This window comes from Lissotriton helveticus, chromosome 4_1 (genome assembly GCF_964261635.1).
Source record: "Lissotriton helveticus chromosome 4_1, aLisHel1.1, whole genome shotgun sequence".
Classification (NCBI taxonomy): domain Eukaryota; kingdom Metazoa; phylum Chordata; class Amphibia; order Caudata; family Salamandridae; genus Lissotriton; species Lissotriton helveticus.
The window spans coordinates 148385552-148405181 of record NC_136063.1 but is presented as its reverse complement, the minus strand read 5'-3'; positions in this window follow the sequence as shown (position 1 = coordinate 148405181).

Below are 19630 nucleotides of genomic sequence, written 5' to 3'. Positions count from 1 at the left end.
CGGCAAATGCCTCAAAAGTTTATGCTTCAATATTGGCTTGAAAAAAGGATTGGAAGTGACATTCTATGCAGCCTGCTCGCATAATGGCAGGCCTTTCTTCCTTCTGAGGTCGATAAAATAAGCACCAGAGTTTGGTATCAAGGAACATCGGTATTCAGCGCCAAGATACCCTTCAGGTGACCGTGTGCACAAACACACATTATGATTAGCACATCCATCTGCAATACTTGTAGGCTTGTCACTAGCTCCCCTGCTTGGCCACCTTTCCTCGTTACGGTTAAGGACAGCAACGCATAAAGAAGTTGAAGTTGAAGTTAAGGGTTTTGTTAAGCACTCGATCACCGTGCGGTTTCTTGGCGCTAGGGACGGATGGCTCCGGGGGTGGGCAAGGGAGATCACTTAGAGTGAGAAAGCACGGGAAAAGAGGAAGGTTTTGAGAAGTTTACGAAAGTCCGGATAGGTAGGAATAGACCTGATAGAGAAAGGAAGGGCATTCCAAAAGGGGGGGCCAAGGTAGAGAACCTCATGCCGCCAAATTGTTTCCTCCTAAAGCGAGGAACACATAGGAGGATTTGAGAGGAGGAAGGCAGATCTCTGTTGGGGACATGAGCTTTGATTTTTGAGTTGATAAAGGCTGGTGCTGCGCCGGCCAGGGCCAGGAAAATGGTGCAGCCCATCTTGAATAGAGAACGTTCAAGGATGGGCGGCCAGTGAGGGGTTTTTAACAAAGGAGTGATGTGATGAAATTTAGGAAGTCTGTAAATTAAACGAGCAGCCTGGTTTTGAATGAGTTGTAGGCGCTGAAGTTCACATGCTGGGACACCTACATATAAGCCGTTGCCATAATCAAGACGGGACATGATCATGGCAAGAAGAATACGTTTAAGGGCTGTAAAGGAGAAAAAACAAGAGATTTTACGTATGGTTCTGAGAGTCAGGAAACATGTTGAAACCACAGTGCTAATCTGTGGGCGCATAGTGAGGTCCTTGCTGACTATAATTCCCAGGGTTTTTAAGCAGAAGGTAGAGGGGAAGGACCAAGGGATGGAGAGTTGCATCTGTCAATCCCAGTGCTGACATGACTGAGCAGGGTCTGATGCACTAGGTAAAACACGTTTTGTTGTAATTAAAAAACTGAGGTTTAAACGGAATCAGCAGCGAACACTCCCTTGCCCTGCCACACATACAGAAGTACTCCTGGTAAAGGCATTACTGGCATTCATAACAATCTCTCAACAATCATCCGAATATACAGTCTCTTCTTAATTAAAAAGTGTACTTCATCAACAAGCGTTCCTCCCTGGAGAGTTAGTTAACACAAGGAACCCTCTGGGTTGGTAGTTGTTATGATAGATTGACAACATTATAGTTTAATAATTCAAACACAATAGAGTTTTATACAGCGTATATCTTGACCACATGCATGTCAAGGTGCCCTTATGTCAAATGAAGGTAAAAGTAAAATTCAGACAATTGCCCAGGATCACACAATTTGGTCAATCAATCATTCAAGAGAATTGTAAGCGCACTACTCACCCGTGAGGGTCTCAAGGCGCTGGGGGGAGAGGGCATTTAACCGATCTGTTCAGTCGAAGAGCCAAGTCTTGAGTGTCTTCCTGAAGATGTTCAGGGAGGGGTTGTGTCTGATGTCGATTGGAGTTTGTTCCAAGTCTTGGCCGCGATGTACGAGAAGGCTCTTCCCCCCTGTTCTGGCTCTGCGAAACGCGGGCTTACGGCAAGGGCGAGGTCGACGGATCAGAGGTTTCGCTTGGGTGCATGGAAGGAGATTCTCTCCTTTAGATATTTGGGTCCTGTGTTTTGTAGGCATTTGTAGGTGTGGGTGAGTATCTTGAAGGTGTTTCTCTTTTCTATGGGGAACCAGTGGAGGTTCTGCATGTGTTGGGTGATGTGCTCGTGTCGAGGGATGCCGAGGATGAGTCTGGCTGCGGTGTTCTTTATTGTCTGGAGTTTGTGGAGCAGGGACTTGTTGATCCCGGTGTAAAGGGTGTTTCTGAAGTCCAGTCTGCTGGTTATGAGTGCATGGGTGACGGTCTTCCTTGATTCGGGGGGATCCATTTGAAGGTCTTTCCAAGGATGAGAGGGTATTATTGAAACAGCTGCTGGTGACGGCATTGACCTGTCGGGTCATGGAGAGGGAGGAGTCAAGTATGATGCCGAGGTTATGGGTGTGGCCTGGTGGGGTGGGAGGACTGCCGAGGGCAGTGGGCAACCAGGTGTTGTCCCATGCAGGAGGGGAGGGTCGGAGCACGAGGACCTCTGTCTTCTCGGAGTTCAGCTTCAGGAAGCTGCTGCTCATCTAGGATGCAATGTCCTTCATTCCTTCCTGGAAGTTGAGCCTGGTGGTGAAGGGGTTCTTGATAGGGAGAGGATAAGCTGGGTATCGTCAGAGTAGGATAATATGATGAGTCCGTGCTGTCTGGCAATGGCGGCGAGGGGGACCATGTAGATGTTGAAGCGCATGGGGCTTAGCAACGATCCTTGGGTTCTCTGCAATTGATTTCCGTTGGTTCAGAGAGGAAGGGTGGAAGCCTGATTCTTTGGGTTCTGCCAGTGAGGAATGAGTGGATCCAGTCGGGGTGGTTGCCTGTATTCCGGCCTCACGGAGTCTGGTAGTGAGTGTGCGGTGGGAGACAGTGTCGAAAGCTGCAGAGTGGCCGAGTAGGATCAGGGCCGCAGTGTTACCTTGGCTGAGGAGGGTGCGGATGTCGTCTGAGGCAGTGGGTAGAGCGGTCTCGGTGCTGTGGTTGCTGCAGAACCTGGATTCGGAGTTTTCTTCGATCAATCTTGTCAGCTGGGCATTGACAGTCTTCTCAGTTACTTTGGCTGTGAATGGGAGGAGGGAGATGGGTCAGTAGTTCTTAAGGTCCATGGGATCTGCTGAGGGCTTCTTGAGCAGGGGTCTGACTTCTACACGTTTCCAGTCGTTGGGCTAGATGTCGGTCTTAGACGCCGGTCAAGCAGGGAAGCCATGACAAACTTCAGAATTATGGTTTCACATTGCACAAGATGTACCTCCTCGAACAAGCAGTTCTGCAGGAAGGCTTTAATAAGGCTCATGGCAGTCCAGTCACTAGCAACAATTTAAACACAGTCAAACAAATCAAGGTACTTACTTACTGGCAGATGCACAATGGGCAAACATTCACTGAGACTGGATTGACACGTTGCCCGCCTTACTGCCTTTGTAGCTAGGCCGGTTGCAGAAGCTTGACATCATAAAAGTATGCTGCGGTTCCAAAGTTTTGGGGAAACTCTGGGTTCCAGCAGTAAGGTCAAAAATATTAGAACACATTCAGCTTTCCCACAATTTAAGAAAGGGCAACTAATCTGTACATATTTTCAGTGAGTGGGGTAACATGCATCTGTTATTCAGTGCCAACATGCCTACGGGGAGCACATACGAATCACAACTACACAATTAGGTTATGCTCCAACAAGCACTATACACAGGTAACTAGAAGAGAGGAAGTAAGGTAGGCTGGATTTCTCCTTTACTTCTACCTGCAATGGCACATCTTGTCAGGAGTTGCTTGGGTAAAGGTATTGCACTACTGCCCAGCAACGTTGACAACCCATCCACACTAAGCCGATTGTACTCGCAGATGCACATCGACGCCTCGTCATGGGTAGTAAGCGCTATACAAATGCAATTACAATACATAAGACAAACATTCACTGAAACCGGTTTCGACACATTATTAATTTGTTCGTCATAGTTTTATCAAGAAAACTGTCTGTGCAAATGTATTAGTCATTTCAACAGAAATGGTAGATAAGCCAAGTTCGCCCGCCTCATCGTCGTGTAGCTTTGCGGGTTGCATAAGTTTGTCAGTAAAAAAGTGTGTTAGGGTCCCAAAGTTTTTGGAAAACACTGGGTTACAGCGCAAAGGCTACAATTTATTGGACATTCGGCATCACCCCAATTTAAGAAAGGACGGGGGATCTGTACTTATTGTTCTCACCATCCCAGTAGCTCTTCCATCCACTTGTCTGCATTCTGGTATGCATTAGCAGAAGTCTGGCACTAGGCTACTCGCGCGAGGGTGCGGACTTCAGCATCTAAAGATCGCAGTCAGACAGTGATGGGCTGCAGGCTATGATTACATGAAATGAAGCACAGACGAGAGTGTAAGTGTGGGGTTTCTGCATTTTGTTATAACCCCCGCTGCCCTTCAGCCAGGTGGGTTGAGTCAGGTTGTCATTCTAAAAAGTGTGCTGTTACTACAACAGTGTTGAAAAATAGGGGTTGGAGCACAAATGCTGACAATTACCAGTACATTTGGCATTCATATTCAAGAAGGTGCAGGTAGATTTTATTTCATGTTTTACTACATGTCCTCAAATCCAAAAGCATTAGCTAACCTTTTTGGCACTCTGGTATACCTTTAGCAAAAGCTGTTTATGGGCTACATATGCTAGGGTGGGGAACACCAGCATGGTGACACAGCATCCATGATCCCAGTCAGATGGATGGGTTTTGCAGGTAATAAGGACATGAAATGTAGCAGAATATTAGGAGTACCATTAGGGGACCATAGGCATTTACCCCTGTGGTTAGACCCACCTTTATCTTGGTTTAGGTGAGGAGGCTTACCGGGCACCCACGTAAAGACATGACACAGCTTAAATTCAATCCAAGTCTACATGTTCACTTGCTGGTGCGGTATACAACCATTACCACGCAACTTTTACAACGACCTACCATTACCACGCATTTTTTACAACCCAGGATCCATTACAACGAAATACCATTACAACGCATGTATTTACAACGCAGGTACCTTTACAACGCATACCATTACAACGTAAGTATTGGTAAGTATATAATTTTATTAAAAATATTATAAGTTTGGGTTTTTGGGTAAAGGGGTATTTTTAGGGTTTAGGGTCAGTTTTGGGTTTTTGGGTAAAGGGGTATTTTTAGGGTTCAGGGTCAGTTTGGGGTTTTTGGGTAAAGGGGTATTTTTAGGGTTTAGGGTCAGTTTTGGGTTTTTGGGTAAAGGGGTATTTTTAGGGTTCAGGGTCAGTTTTGGGTTTTTGGGTAAAGGGGTATTTTTAGTGTTCAGGGTCAGTTTTTGGGTAAAGGGGTATTTTTAGGGTTTAGGGTCAGTTTTGGGTTTTTGGGTAAAGGGGTATTTTTAGGGTTCAGGGTCAGTTTTTAGTTTTTGGGTAAAGGGGTATTTTTAGGGTTCAGGGTCAGTTTGGGGTTTTTGGGTAAAGGGGTATTTTTAGGGTTCAGGGTCAGTTTTGGGTTTTTGGGAAAAGGGGTATTTTTAGGGTTCAGGGTCAGTTTTTAGTTTTTGGGTAAAGGGGTATTTTTAGGGTTCAGGGTCAGTTTTTAGTTTTTGGGTAAAAGGGTATTTTTAGGGTTCAGGGTCAGTTTTGGGTTTTTGGGTTAAGGGGTATTTTTAGGGTTCAGGGTCAGTTTTTGGTTTTTGGGTAAAGGGGTATTTTTAGGGTTCAGGGTCAGTTTTGGGTTTTTGGGCAAAGGGGTATTTTTAGGGTTAAGGGTCAGTTTTAGGTTTTTGGGTAAAGGGGTATTTTTAGGGTTTAGGGTCAGTTTTGGGTTTTTGGGTAAAGGGGTATTTTTAGGGTTTATGGTCAGTTTTGGGTTTTTGGGAAAAGGGGTACAGGGTAAAAATTAAGTACAATTAAATTTAAATTACATTAAAATAAATTAAATAAATCAAATTAAATTAAATTAAAATAAATGAATTAAATAAAATTAATTAAATTAAATAAATTATATTAATTTACATTAAAAAAAATATTATAAACTTACCAATACTTACGTTGTAATTGTATGCGTTGTAAAGGTATCTGCGTTGTAAATACATGCGTTGTAATGGTATTTCGTTGTAATGGATCCTGCGTTGTAAAAATTGCGTGGTAATGGTAGTCGTTGTAAAAGTATGCGTTGTAACGTCATACATCCTGCTGGTGCATCATTTGATAATCATTCTGAACCCTGATAATTGGCATCATCCAAGTAATGGGGGCAAGGGCTTAGTCAGCCCCCAATGAAAATGCACAAATTTGCACACAGTGCACAATGATTTGTATCTCACAGAACTGTGGTTATGAAGAGAGCTGTTTTATATCCCCAAGGGGTCCTATTCCTGGCCAGTGCTGTCCTACACAAATAGAGGACAGCGGATAAAGATAAGGGTATTGTGATGGCCACAACAATAACTTATTTAAACAAACATACTTGTGGCCTTGAAGGCGGACACCTCTACGTTTACAAGCGAGTCCTGAAGTCGGTCCCTGGGCAGTGAGGGGTAAATACAGAGACCAGTCAACCCCAAATCAGAGGTTCATTAGCACAGAGGGCGCCAGAGAGACATAGCTTGGAACTATGGCTAAAGAGGAGAACAGTAGTTCCCAACTCCCGGGGAGGCCATCAAACTTTCCTACAGAAGGGTAATTTCAGCCAAGTCAACCTCACTAAGCAGGACGGCTTGGTTCAACACAAATTCAAAATCACATAAAATAAGAAGGGCTTGGTAAATTAGGCACGGCCTCTTTAGCGCAAACACAACATGGTACCCTATAGGGAAGGGCCACACCTGCCAGAGGTTGTTAGGGAATTGGTCCAGCTGAAAGGACTGGTATCTGCAGGTTGCAGAAGGTTATGGAGCCTGCCATGGTGGGGGGGCCCCGGATATGACGGCAGCCACATCCATGATATTGGCGGAGATACAGGGCGATCCAGAGGCTGAATGGTGCATTGGGGTATCCTCTTCAGGAGCACAATATGGGTGCAGATGCCAAACAACCCCAGGAGTCTTTACGGAAGGACCCTGAAGGGAAATGGCAGTGCACCGCTAGTCCTTCAGGCAGTTGTAAGCCTGAGCAACCGGGGGCTTGCCTTGACACTCTCCGCCCCTAAAAAGGCATGAATAAAGGGATGGACTGGTGGTCCACTGTATTTAAGGGGGATAATCCTCACAAAATGGTAGCACCGATTGGGTTGGCCACTGTGCAGTTGGCTCATCAGGCAGGCCGGGCAGCTTAGGTAAGTTAACGCACCTCACTGGCATATATTTTTTATATGAAATAAACCTATAGACAAACATGTTTTGTGTGTTTATTGTATTGCTGTGCATGCTATGTTATTCTTGCGGGGAAGGTTGCCTATATTGGCACTAATGCCAGTGCCTTCTCTCTTCCACTCAGGATATTCTCACCATTGACTGGTTCGCCATGAGTTTAACCTTCTGAAACCTAAAAGCAGGGCTGGGTTTAGGGAAGTGTGACTGGTACAGCCGCACCTGCCGCTGACTCTTGTGGGGGACACTGTGTTTAAAAATAAGTTTTGGTTCAGAAGCACGTGAACTTCCTTGTGCATCCAGCAGTTTTAAGGCAATAATAAAAATGTCAAGATAACTTTGGTGATTAATATTACTACTCTTACGAGAAAGTGGAATTTTGTCTGGTGGCAGTTTAGACTCATTTTATAGTAGCGCAGAGAGTTAATGGGGCTGCTGCAAAAAACGTGTACCATGTAGATCACAGAACTGAGTGTGAGTGAACTATGAGTAGCGCTTAAAAAGAATAAAATGTATGTTAGAGAGGGGCTATGGAGAGATGAGGGGCACTGTCAGATGGTGGTAGTGTGGGAATCCATGGAGAAGGAGGGCATTGAGGGAGCACAAAAACAGGTCGTCGCACAGGGCGCCATCAGCGGTAAAGCTAGCCCTGCCCATAATCACACAAGACAACCGTCAAGAGAGTGGAATGTACTTATACCGCGCTACCTGAACTGTGATTTTGTTCCTCACGCTGACGTTGTTTAGAAACCACAACAAGCTGAATGCTGCTTGGGGTCGAGTTATCTGCCATCTGAGGTAAGCGCATGACTGTATAGGGACCCTCTACCTCTACCAGGGTTTCTATGGAAGATCTTGCTTCACTAGGGATAAGGTGGGTACCCCGCTCGGGAGAGGCCTGACTTCATATTGGCGCAGCATTCAGTGCAGGATGCCTCTTAACCTGTTCCCCAGCCTGTGACTCTCATACCAATGTCCAGCGCAACGAGTCTACTACTAGTGGGGATAAAACTCAGCCCTAGTTGTTATGCTGGCCACTCGTTGATTCCTATTGCCTGAAAGAAGCCCATGTCCTTTCATGAATGCCTGACCTTAAGATGGCGGAATTAGAGACTGCTCTCTACATTGCCATTATCAGTGCTCCTCGCCCGAGCTTGTGCCCATGGAGCAGCTAATTGCACCCCTATTGCTATTTGCAGGGGCCCCTGGCACATTATAATCACTGTCTCTGTCTGATCTTTCATGGACACGAGCGTGCCCTTCAACACGGTGGAGAGCTGGGAGCAGACCCGAGAGCAGGTGAGAGCCTCGACGCCACGCACAGCGCGCACCTGCACGCCTAATTACTGAGCTACATCAAGTGAGCTCACAGACTGTCTTCCAGATGTGTCATCCTCACGGCCAGTGCTTCCTGCAGCAACCGGACAGCCCTGCGGGCATCTGCGAGAAATACATTCCTCCGTTTAGGCCTTCTACAGCTGCGCAGCAAGTAGTGCCAGCTGCACCGTTTAGGCCTTTCTTACAGCTGCGCAGCAAGTAGTGCCAGCTGCACCATTTAGGCCTCCTACAGCTGCGCAGCAAGTAGTGCCAGCTGCATCGTTTAGGCCTTTCTTACAGCTGCGCAGCAAGTAGTGCCAGCTGCACCGTTTAGTCATTTTACAGCTGCGCAGCAAGTAGTGCCAGCTGCATCGTTTAGGCCATCAATCAATCAGATTTACAGCCAGCTGCATTGTCTAGACCTTCTCACAGGTGCACATCTAGTAGTGCCTGCTGCACCTATTGAGCAACTTTCGCCGTGGGGACAGTTCTAATTAAGTCGTGACTCCTGCTGCATCAGAGGTGGTCTGAAGATGACGAGGCTGCTGTGCATTTTCTAGCCATTGCTAATTCAATTTGTGATCCACCGTATGCTTTTTGCCCTAACGTTAGTGTCTCATAGGAGACTAAGGTCTTATGGTAGTCTGTTGAGAACTTGGGCATACATGGCGGTTGGTACCGATTATGGTTCTATCAGCAGGCTGGGGCTAAGTTCAGTGTTTTCCAATGGACACTGGGTGGTCATTCTTATTCTGTTCTACTTTGTCTTTATTTGCTTTGGGTTGGGTCCCTACTATTTACAAATACTTCCCTTGTAACTTTTTCCTAGTGCTAGGTGGCACCTCATACCCCTAGATGAATGGCCTAACAAATTCCCACCTCACTTCCCTGACGGCACATTAACTCGGTTATCTCACCATAAACGTTTGGATTATGCGCCCCTTTTTGCCCTTTTATTTCTCATCACCACCGCCTTCCCAATAACACCCCTCTCATACCTCCCCCATCCTTCTTCGCCTCATCTTCTCAACATGGCCACCTCTCGAGTTAAGTCTGGAGCCAATAGCTACAAAATTGTTTATCCTCCCAACCAGACTAAAGCTACAATAAAACGACTGAAGCATAACACTATTGAACGTTTCCAGGACTGCCTTTTTGTTGATCAATTTTACAATGGTTGTCTTGGGAGGCTCAAAAATGATTTCATTTTCTTCACTCGCGACACCCCCTCTTGGTCCAACAGTTTTTACAATTCCCTTAACGTCACCTCCTCCTCCTCTATCCCTTATGGGAAACAACTAAAAATTTCCCCCTCTGAGTGCTTCAATGGCTACCTCACTATCTCACTCTATAACAACGGTACTGTCATGATCCAAGGCAAAGACTCCTGCCTCTCGCTCTTTGACCACCTCTTCCCCTCCTTACTCCCCTCATCTGCAACCGGGCTTCCCCCTGTCTCTCCTTCCAGCTCCACCCAGTACTCCCTTTCTCCCCCGCCGACCCCTCCCCACTCCAATTGGCTGCACTCTCGAGAAGCACAGGTCGGCCCTCTACCCTCCCTGCCCCAACTTACCTATTCTCCTATTCCTCACCCCTCACAGTATGTCCCCTCCCACATTACTTCAGCCTTACCACTAGCTAATACGCTCCTCGTCCCTTCTGCACTATCACGATACTCCAATCTCCTATCCTCCCCATACTTCTTCCTATCACCCGCCTTTTTAGTCCACCTCTCCTCCAACCCTCTCCCCCAATTAACTTCCCCTATGTTCCCCTTATATCTCCTTCCATCCCTCCTCTCCACCCCTTCATCCCCTCCTCATTCATCCCGTTTTCGCCACATTCCCACTGCATCTCTCTCCTCCCTCCTACTCCTCCAGTACTGAAGCACTACCCCCTTTCCCCTCCTAGTAACCCCTTCCATCTCCCTCCCTCGGGCCCAGCAGGACCACTTCCTTTCCTCAACTTCCCTTTCTCTCAACCCCCCTCACCCTGCCAGATGACCGTTCCCTCACTGCCACCTCTCCTAACTGACAGGACCTCCACAACCACTGCACCTCTTTTCCTCCCAAACCTCCTACATTCCCATGACGCCACTCAGACCTCCCCACTCCTACTTCCCTACCGCCGTGTTCCGCACCTCTCTCCCTCTAAATGTTTCCCTAATTCCTCTCCCTCTTGCAACACCAACAATGACAACTCTCCCTTAACGCCCAATTCACCTACTCCACCTGTGAACACCACACCCCAACTTACCTCCCGTCCCCCCACCTCTCCCCAACGTACCTCCTGTCCCCCCACCTCTCCCTGCCTTCGACCACCAATTCCACCCCCCCCCCTGTCTCAATAGAGCCACCCAACCTTCCATGCTCTGCCTCATTCTCACTGGAAAATATGCTAGGCTCTCTGATCACCTCCATCTCCCAGCTTACAGCTGCCATTTCACTTTTATGCTCTAAGATCTCCACCCATCCATGCACCTCTACTCCCTCCCAACTTCCAATGAGATGCTCCTCGCCCCCTCACTCCATTACAGCCAAGCTCAACCTATCGTCTACAAACGTCGTTAACTCACAAGCCCTTGAATGCCCCCCTTCTTCAACAGACGTACCCTAGCAACCCCACTATCTACACTATTCCGACCATCACCTCTGTCAGAACAAAGCGTCCACCTAAACCCTCCCGAGCACCCCCGCAAATGTACAATATCCAGATCACTCTTCAGAGCCCAAGTGCCCCCGTCACCAAAACAGTCTTGACAGAGCTGCGCTGTATGCTTCACAACTGCAGATCTGCAGTAAAACATAAACTTGAAATCTCCGATACCATCACCCTTCACAAACTTGACATGCTCTTCCTCACAGAGACCTGGTTCAAAGATACCTCTCACTCTATGTTTGATCTCCTATTACCCACAGGTTATTCCATATTTAGGAATGACAGAACTGAAAACACGGGGGGAGGTGTTGCAGTCATCTTTAGAAACGCCCTCCAACTTAAGGCTTCTCCAAGCAGTTCCTCCCTCACCTTTGAATGCCTTTCTCTGGAGCTTCAATTGAAACACCGTTCACCGCTCAGATTCCATATCATCTACCGCCCGCCTCGTAGTGGCCCTTCGTTCATAGAAGATCTCACTGACTTCATCAGCGACCAATACACACAAAGTGACAATCAGACCTTCGTGGGTGACTTCAATCTCCACTGGGGCGTACAGCAAGACTCCTCTGCGAGCTCTCTGGCCACCTTCCTCTCCACAAACGATCTTATCCAACACTGCATTGAACCAACCCACTCTAAGGGCGCAATCCTGGACCTTGTTATTTCTAAAGCAGGCATACTGTCTACCACTACCCCAATTCATGTAGATTGGTCTGACCACCACCTCATCCCATTCTCTCTCCAACTTTCACACTCTATAACTCTTGGCCAACCCAAGAAGGCCATCTCCTGGTTCCGTGATGCCAAAAATATTGATGTCGGTCCCCTCTGTGAATCAGCTTTGCTATCACTCCCAAAGCTAGACCCGAACATAGCTGTTGACGATCTCACCTCCCAATGCCTCACAGTTCTTGCAGCTGAAATCAATAACGTCGCTCCACTCAAAAGCAAAAGGATCAGGCCCACTCCATCAGCACCTTGGTTCAACAAATCCCATTATGAGGAAAGGAAGCAGCTCAGATTCCTGGAGAAGCAATGGAGGCAAGTGCCCTCCACAGACAATTTAGCCATGCTTCGCACAGCAAGATCAAAGTACCACAAGCATATCTTCCTTGAGAAAGCGGCGCATTTTAAAGCCCTCCTTGACTCTGCCAAAAACAGACCCAAAAAACTATTCGATCTCATCAAGATTCCGAGCTGCTCTCCCACATCCTCCGAGGTGGAGGATTCTACTAAGAGAGCAGCGGACTTCGCTGCTTTCTTCGATGAAAAAGTGAAATCACTTGTGGATCAGGTCGCTCATCCTACACCTCCAGAGGAGTGCAAATCCTTAGCCATTTGGCAGAGCTTTGACCCCATATCTGAAGATGCCCTTCTCAAGTGCATATGCGAAACAAAGCCCTCCAACCATTCTCTTGACCCTATCCCCAGTGCCATTGCCGTTGACTTCTATACCCATTCCCTTTCCTATTGGACCACTCTGATCAACCTCTCCCTATGGCAAGGCTCCCTTCCTGTCGCCTTCAAAACTGGGCAGGTCACCCCTCTGCTTAAAAAGCCCACTGCTGATGCGAAGGACCTCAACAACTTCCGCCCCATTACTAACCTTCCCTTTCTTGCGAAGATCACAGAAAGATGTGTAGCAAAACAACTCTCTCGTCATATCAAGGACAATGATCTTCTTGACAATTGTCAGTCCGGCTTCATCCAAAACTGCAGCACTGAAACAGCCCTACTGCAAGTTGTTGATGATGCGCTGAGGATACTTGACTCAGGGGGGTCCTGTCTGCTAATTCTCCTTGACCTTTCTGCAGCCTTTGACACTGTCAATCACAACACCCTCCTCAATATCCTTCAACAGAGAATGGGCATGGAGGGCACTGTGCTTAAATGGTTTGCATCCTTCCTCTCTGACAGATCTCAAATGATCAAAATAGCGAACAGTCTCTCTTCTCCTGGGGCGGTGGGTCAAGGTGTTCCCCAAGGCTCTATACTTGCACCCACATTGTTCAATCTCTACTTAGAACCACTGGGAAACCTCCTAAGCAAATCCGGGATTCACTATCATCTCTATGCAGACGACACCCAACTCTACCTCAAGGTTACCTCCACTCATGATCTCTCCATCCTAAGCTCCACTCTCGACTCCATCCAAAACTGGATGTCAACTCATCAATTGATTCTGAATCCCTCCAAAACTGAATTCCTCCTCTTCTCCTCCTCACTCTCTCCTCCCCGGTTCAATCATGGAAGGATAAGATAAATCTACTAAACAATAAACCCATCATTGTCGACAGCGCAAAATCCCTTGGTGTCATTCTCGACAAAAAACTAATTCTAACTCCCCACATCAATTCTACTGCAAAATCTGCGCGTTACCAACTGCGCCTTCTTTGGGGAATACGACGCTTCTTCCCGGAGCAGGACCTTATAACCCTGGTGCAATCACTGGTCCTCTCCAGACTAGACTACTGCAATTCTCTTCTTACTGGCCTCCCCAAATCTCACCTGTCCCCACTTAAGTCTGTTTTCCATTCAGCAGCTCGTTTCATTTATGGGGCCAAAAGAAGCGATCACATCACACCGTTGTTATCTACCCTCCGCTGGCTTCTCTTCGAGGCTAGAGCTATCTACAAGACCGCTTGTATCACCCACAAAGCCTTGCACTCCTCCTCTCCTCGCTACCTGGCGAATAAACTGAAACTCTCTGGAGGCTCTAGACCTTCACGCAATGCGGAAAATCTACTGCTTGAACCTCCCACGTTCAAGAAGGAGAGAACAATGGCCCAATCCTTTTCAGGCAACGCAGTGAGAATCTGGAACTCTTTTCCGCCTCAGCTCCGGACCACCGCCTCCTCCCAGGCCTTCAAAAGGGACCTCAAAGTTCTCCTCCTCCAGAGACACCTCCAAAAGTAATTCACGTCCTCATGTTATTTGGAGGAAGACTTCCCACTACTGAAAATTTCTACCTCACATGACCATGGAAGTGCCTTCCCAGTGTATTCTTGTGGTTGGTGTGGCTGCCTGTTTGTAGTGTTCTCCATGTACTTGTGTTTGGTGCCCTTTTGTAACATGCATACACCACTTTGCCCTGGTAACACACGGTTTGCTACCTCTCACATGTTCTACCTTTGTTACCTGCACAAGTGCCACCTCTGCCTACGTAACGCTTTTTGTGCATGAGTGTCTAGCACCTTTTGCAGTATTATACCTCAAATGATACTTTGTTTTCTCTTGTAACCGCACACTTGTCACTTTTTCCTCTTGTGCACTTTTCACTACCTCATGTATTTTTGGTTGCTCACAATTTTTACTACCTCATGTATTTTGTTTGCTCACAATTTTCACTTTACCTTATGTAACGTAACGTTTGCTTTTGTAATCTTTTAATGTGTAATGTTTCTCATTATGTTTCATTTCTGTTCCTATTGTGAAGCGCTCTGACGCCTTCGGGTAAAGTCCGCGCTATATAAAAATGCATAAATAAATAAATAAATAAATCAAAGCTGGTAAGGTCTTCGCCATTACACTTACACAGTGGCGTAGCAAGAGGTGGCAGACCACCCGGACGATACGAGTTTGGGGGTGGCGTCCTCCCCCTGCTCGTACTTGCGGCCATCGAGGGGTGGGAGACGAGAAACGCGAGAATCGCCAGCCCCTCTGCCCCGCCATCGCAGGAATCCACTGAGCACCCTCCAACCCCCGCTCTTTCATGCTACTGCGGGTGGCAAAGGCCGGGGCTGCCATGGGCGACGGCGACCAAAGGACTAGCTAAACCACTCACACAACAGGTAATAGGCGATGAGAGCCAACACTCCTTCCATGCATATTATATCTATTTTTATGAAATTATTTTTGTTCTTAGTCTTACCAATGTGCCAGCTCGGCCAGGGCAGCATATAAGAAATTAAAATTGCTCAGAGTGTCCTTATTCTAGGTCCGACACACACTCCAGACAGAGTGATAAAATATACATTCAATATCAGATTTTCTTCAATACATTAATTTTCTTCCATTAATGTATTTAAATCCAGAAATTAACCTGAACCTCCATATTTTCTTTGCTGTAATTTATCATTTGTGTGCCACTTAGCCAACGTATGTATCAGTGCAGCTCAATGCATTTCAGGACTTTATAAAAGACAAGTCTGTACGTCATCCTACAACAGGACAAAAGACTTCATTAAATCTGTTTGTACAAGCGACTCTGAGTTTTGTGCTCATTATCTGAAATGTCCATTCTGCATTGGAAATGTGAGAAAAACCACAGAAAGTGTTAAAGTACAATGGGCCACAAAAATAAAAAAAGGCATTTTGCACGATTTTTACCAAATCGCTATTTGGTAATCGCAAAATGCTATGTATGTAAGGAATCACCAAAGATTTTGCAATTCCTTATTAACAAATAGCGAGTCATTAAATAGGTAAAAGCTTTTAAGTAATATTACTCCATTCATTGCTATGGTCTTCAAGGCGCATGGGTGCGAATGGGTTTGCATTAGCTAATTTGCGATTACCCAATTAGCAATCGCAATTTAGGTAATGGCAAGCCAAGGGTGCCCGGGGGTCTAAGGCCCCCCTGAAGCCCCACAAAAAATAAAAATATGCACATGTTAAGTGCACACATAAGGGCATGTGTGCACCAAATTGCACTTTGAAAAGTGTATTTTTCAAAACTTGCACATGGTTACCATCGACTTGAAGTCGATGGTAATAGCATTTTCCTAAATACACAGTTGCATTTAGAAATTGCTTGGTACATGTGCTAAGGGAATCGCAAATTGCGATTCCTTATTTGTAGTTGCAATTGTAGGTAATTTGTATTTTTGCAATGACCTAAAATTGCGACTACAAAGCCTTTCATACATCTTAAAAGGCTGTATGGCATTTGAAAATGGACGAAATAACTGATTCACACCATTTGCAAATGCGCAATTATTGGATACATGTGGCCAAATATGACAACATTTTTAAGAAACGTAAAAAAAATTCATCTTTTGGAAATACATTTTATGGGTGGTGGGTGAGAGGGGTTTTTGACAAGTATTGTGTGTAGTATGTGTTACTTTAGGCGAGAAGTGTGGTCAGTGACTGAGACCGAGCGTTGTCAAGGGCACCTTTACCACTGCCTTTGAGAATGGGGAAGTAAACACAGACTTTGAAAGTTTGATCAATTGCAATTTGAAAATACATGTTATATAGCTTGTGATAAAAGATATAAATGAATATTGTCGTTCTCAAATAGTTCTTAAACTAAATAGGAGATAGAAGCCTGGAGAGAGAATGATGTGGCCTAACGGCTAGGGCGGTCGACCTTGGAGCTGGGGAATCGGAATCGAGTCTCGGCAGGGACGCTCAACATTCTGTGATTCTGGGCAAATCACTTAATCTTCCTGTGCCTAACAAAAATGAAAGTATCCATCTGTAATGCAACTGGTGCTCGTATTAAGTTCTCTGAAACATTCGGGTCTAGTTCTCGCTATATAAAACTCCACAAAAAAAAAGCCTACCCTGAGTTAAATTATGCATAGTGACCTCTCCATGCAGAGAGAGAGAGAGAGAGAGAGAGAGTGTGTGTCTCTGTGCATATGTGTGACTATTCCCATTTGTCTCCACTAAATGTAACTGGATAGGACTAAGAAAGAGGGAGGGATGAGTTTGGAGCGCATGCACTACCATGGCCGCTGCCGGTAAGAGCGGTGGTGCGGTAGGGACAGGTGAGGGGGCATTTCGAGAGACGACCACGAGAGAAAATTAAATAAATAATACATTTTCCCTCATGGTTGACTCTCGAAATCCCCCCTCACCTGGACCCACCGCTCTTACCTGCAGCGGCTGCGGCTGGCCGACCCCATGCTGTTGGCAGACTCTTTTTTTATTAATTCATTTATCTATATAAAGCGAATGGCATCTTGACGCTAGGTTTGCCCCAGCAAAAAAGAGACAGTTCAGGGTAAACTACCAAAACTGGTGAGCCTTGAAGGCCTTAAGAAAAGATTTGTATTTCACAATAAAGATAATAGAAACTAGAACCAAAAATGTCTTTCTGCCTAGATGGGCCTGCTTGAAGTTGAAAAAGGCCTTTGGGGGAGGAATGGACAACCCATGCGGTCAAGAAGGGACTGATAGAACTTGGCTTGAATACACTCCCTGTGGCCTTAAGGACACTTGAGAGATCTGCAGGTGAGTAAATGCTGAATGTTGGGAGACAGAGAAATTATTAGTCATTTGCAAAATTGACATACTTTACTTTTGAGTCATTGTGCAGATTCTTGGGACTCCTACTCGAAATTATGCGTGAATACATGAAATACAAATGTGCTACTTGGCACAATATTTTATTCCAAAATGTATCCTATTGGATACACAGAATTGCCAAAATAACATGAATTATGATATTGTAATAAAAATGTTGCCCACAATTACAAATTAGCATCCAATCGATGCCAGGAGGGTTCCAATGCAATCCCTATGCTATTTTCCAGAAATTCAACAAAAAGTGGTTCGGAACAGTTCAGTTTTCAGGTCTTTTCTGAAACATAAGAATTTTGCCTCATCCCTCAAGCATGGAGATGGAGCGTTCTTCAGCTGGGGCTCTGCACTCACAGTACTATTCCATTGTGTTTCAGCTGTTTGAAGGTTTGTGCATAATCAATCAATCAATCAATCAGGATTTGTAAAGCACGGCTAATCACCCCTGAGGGGATCCAGGCCCTGAGAGCACTCCTGCAGGAGAGGGATCAGTTGAACAGCCAGGTCTTGAGTCCTTTCCTAGATCTTAGCAAAAACTATGAGGTCCCGAGGTGAACTGGGAGGTCGTTTCAAGACTTTGCGTCAAGGTAGGAGAAGGTATGTCCTCCACAGTTGCTGTGACATATGGAAATAATGAGATTTGTGGTTGTTGAGTGAAAGTTTCTGAAGGTATATTATAGTTGGGTGTATGTTTTTGCTGGCACACTTTTTCTTTTGGACAGCAGAGATATTTTTCGACCTGAACCTCGCATCCACAGTACTTTCAAGGCTGGACTGGATTACCTGTTCAGCACAGTCCCGAAATCAATGATTTATAGGTGAAAAGTTCAGAACTGGAGACATTGCACGTAGGGACCTGGAGTGAGGTGGTTCCATTAAGTATCTGTGTATTTAGGTGGAGTAATGCAGTTTGGTAGGAGACAGTAATCAGGTGTGTTGGTTTGTCCTCACACATTTTGCAAAATACTAGAGAATTTATTTCTAGTGTTGCCAACAGAATATAGGAGGGTTTTGTATTAAAGTCCCATGGGAGATGGAAGTCTTAGATCAACCTCCGCAGAAGGTGGCGCTCAGCCTTGGATGCTGCGTTACGGATGTAAATCTGGAGAATTGAATGTGTTAATCCACATTACTGCTCAACTGAGGGAACCATGGTCATAATGGGATGCAGTGCTGGAAGGGAGGAGTTCCATTTATAAATTATGCATGGGTTTGTGAGGTTATTTATCTATGAAACCATAAGCAGACATTGGAAAATAGCCAATCTCTGCTTCAGATGTCTCAGAGCCATGGATCAGTGGATGACTTGGAGCCATCTCAAATTGAATGCTTCCAAAACAGAAATACTCATGTGTGGCGATTGGAAACATTATGGCCCGCTTGCCGCCTGGCCTAATGAACTGGGATCACCGCCTAAAGTATTGACGGAAGTAAGAAACCTCGGAATGACCATGGACTCCAATCTGTCGAAGAAAGCCCAAGTGGCGTCTTCTCCATAGGGGGGTTTGGGCATTGCCTCACTGTTTTCTCGCAGTGCGGGAAGCAGAAACATACATTTCTGCTTCTCGCACTGCACCGCAGTGCCTGGTTGTGGGTAGGCGGGGGCGGTCATGCTCGAGGACAGGGAGGAGTGGCTTCGCCACTGTTGTGGGTATTGACTGTTTGGTCGCCCCCTAGAGCCGACCAAACAGTCAGTACCCACAACAGTGGGTAAGCCACTCCTCCCCTGCCCTCGAGCACGACCGCCCACTCTCCCTTTTTCTCTATGTAGGAGAAAATGGCGCAGCTGGGGCACTCTCCCCTGCGCCTCACCAATCACAATGCTGCCATTGCAGCGTTTTCATTGGTGGAGGCGGAGGGGAGGGAGGCTGCCTTTTAGGTCACGAGGAGAGCTGCAGGAATTGGCGCAGGACCAGGACGGCGGGAGTCAGGAGTCAGACCCATCCATGAGCTGAGTAAGTACTTTTATTTGATATTTTTATTTAAATAAACCCCTCCTGCCTCCCCTCATCTCCCCCGTGGTGCGACGACCCCATTTCCACCCCCTTCCCCCGCCCATAATGTCGGCCGCAACTGGAATTATATAACCAATATATTCCTAAACTAACTGGTAAAGCTGCCCAAAGTACCCATACAATATTGAATCCTCCTGACCCTCAGCCCGTGCCGCGTTTGCCTAATCATTATCCCGGCCTGGCGGCCTCTACAGAAACAAGGGTCGGGGCGGGCCGGCTCGCAACTGTCCATAAATTTAATACGCATTATGCGTATTAAATTTACATAACGCATCGCATGGAAGGCGGGGTGGGCCTTAAAAGTTCATGAATGGC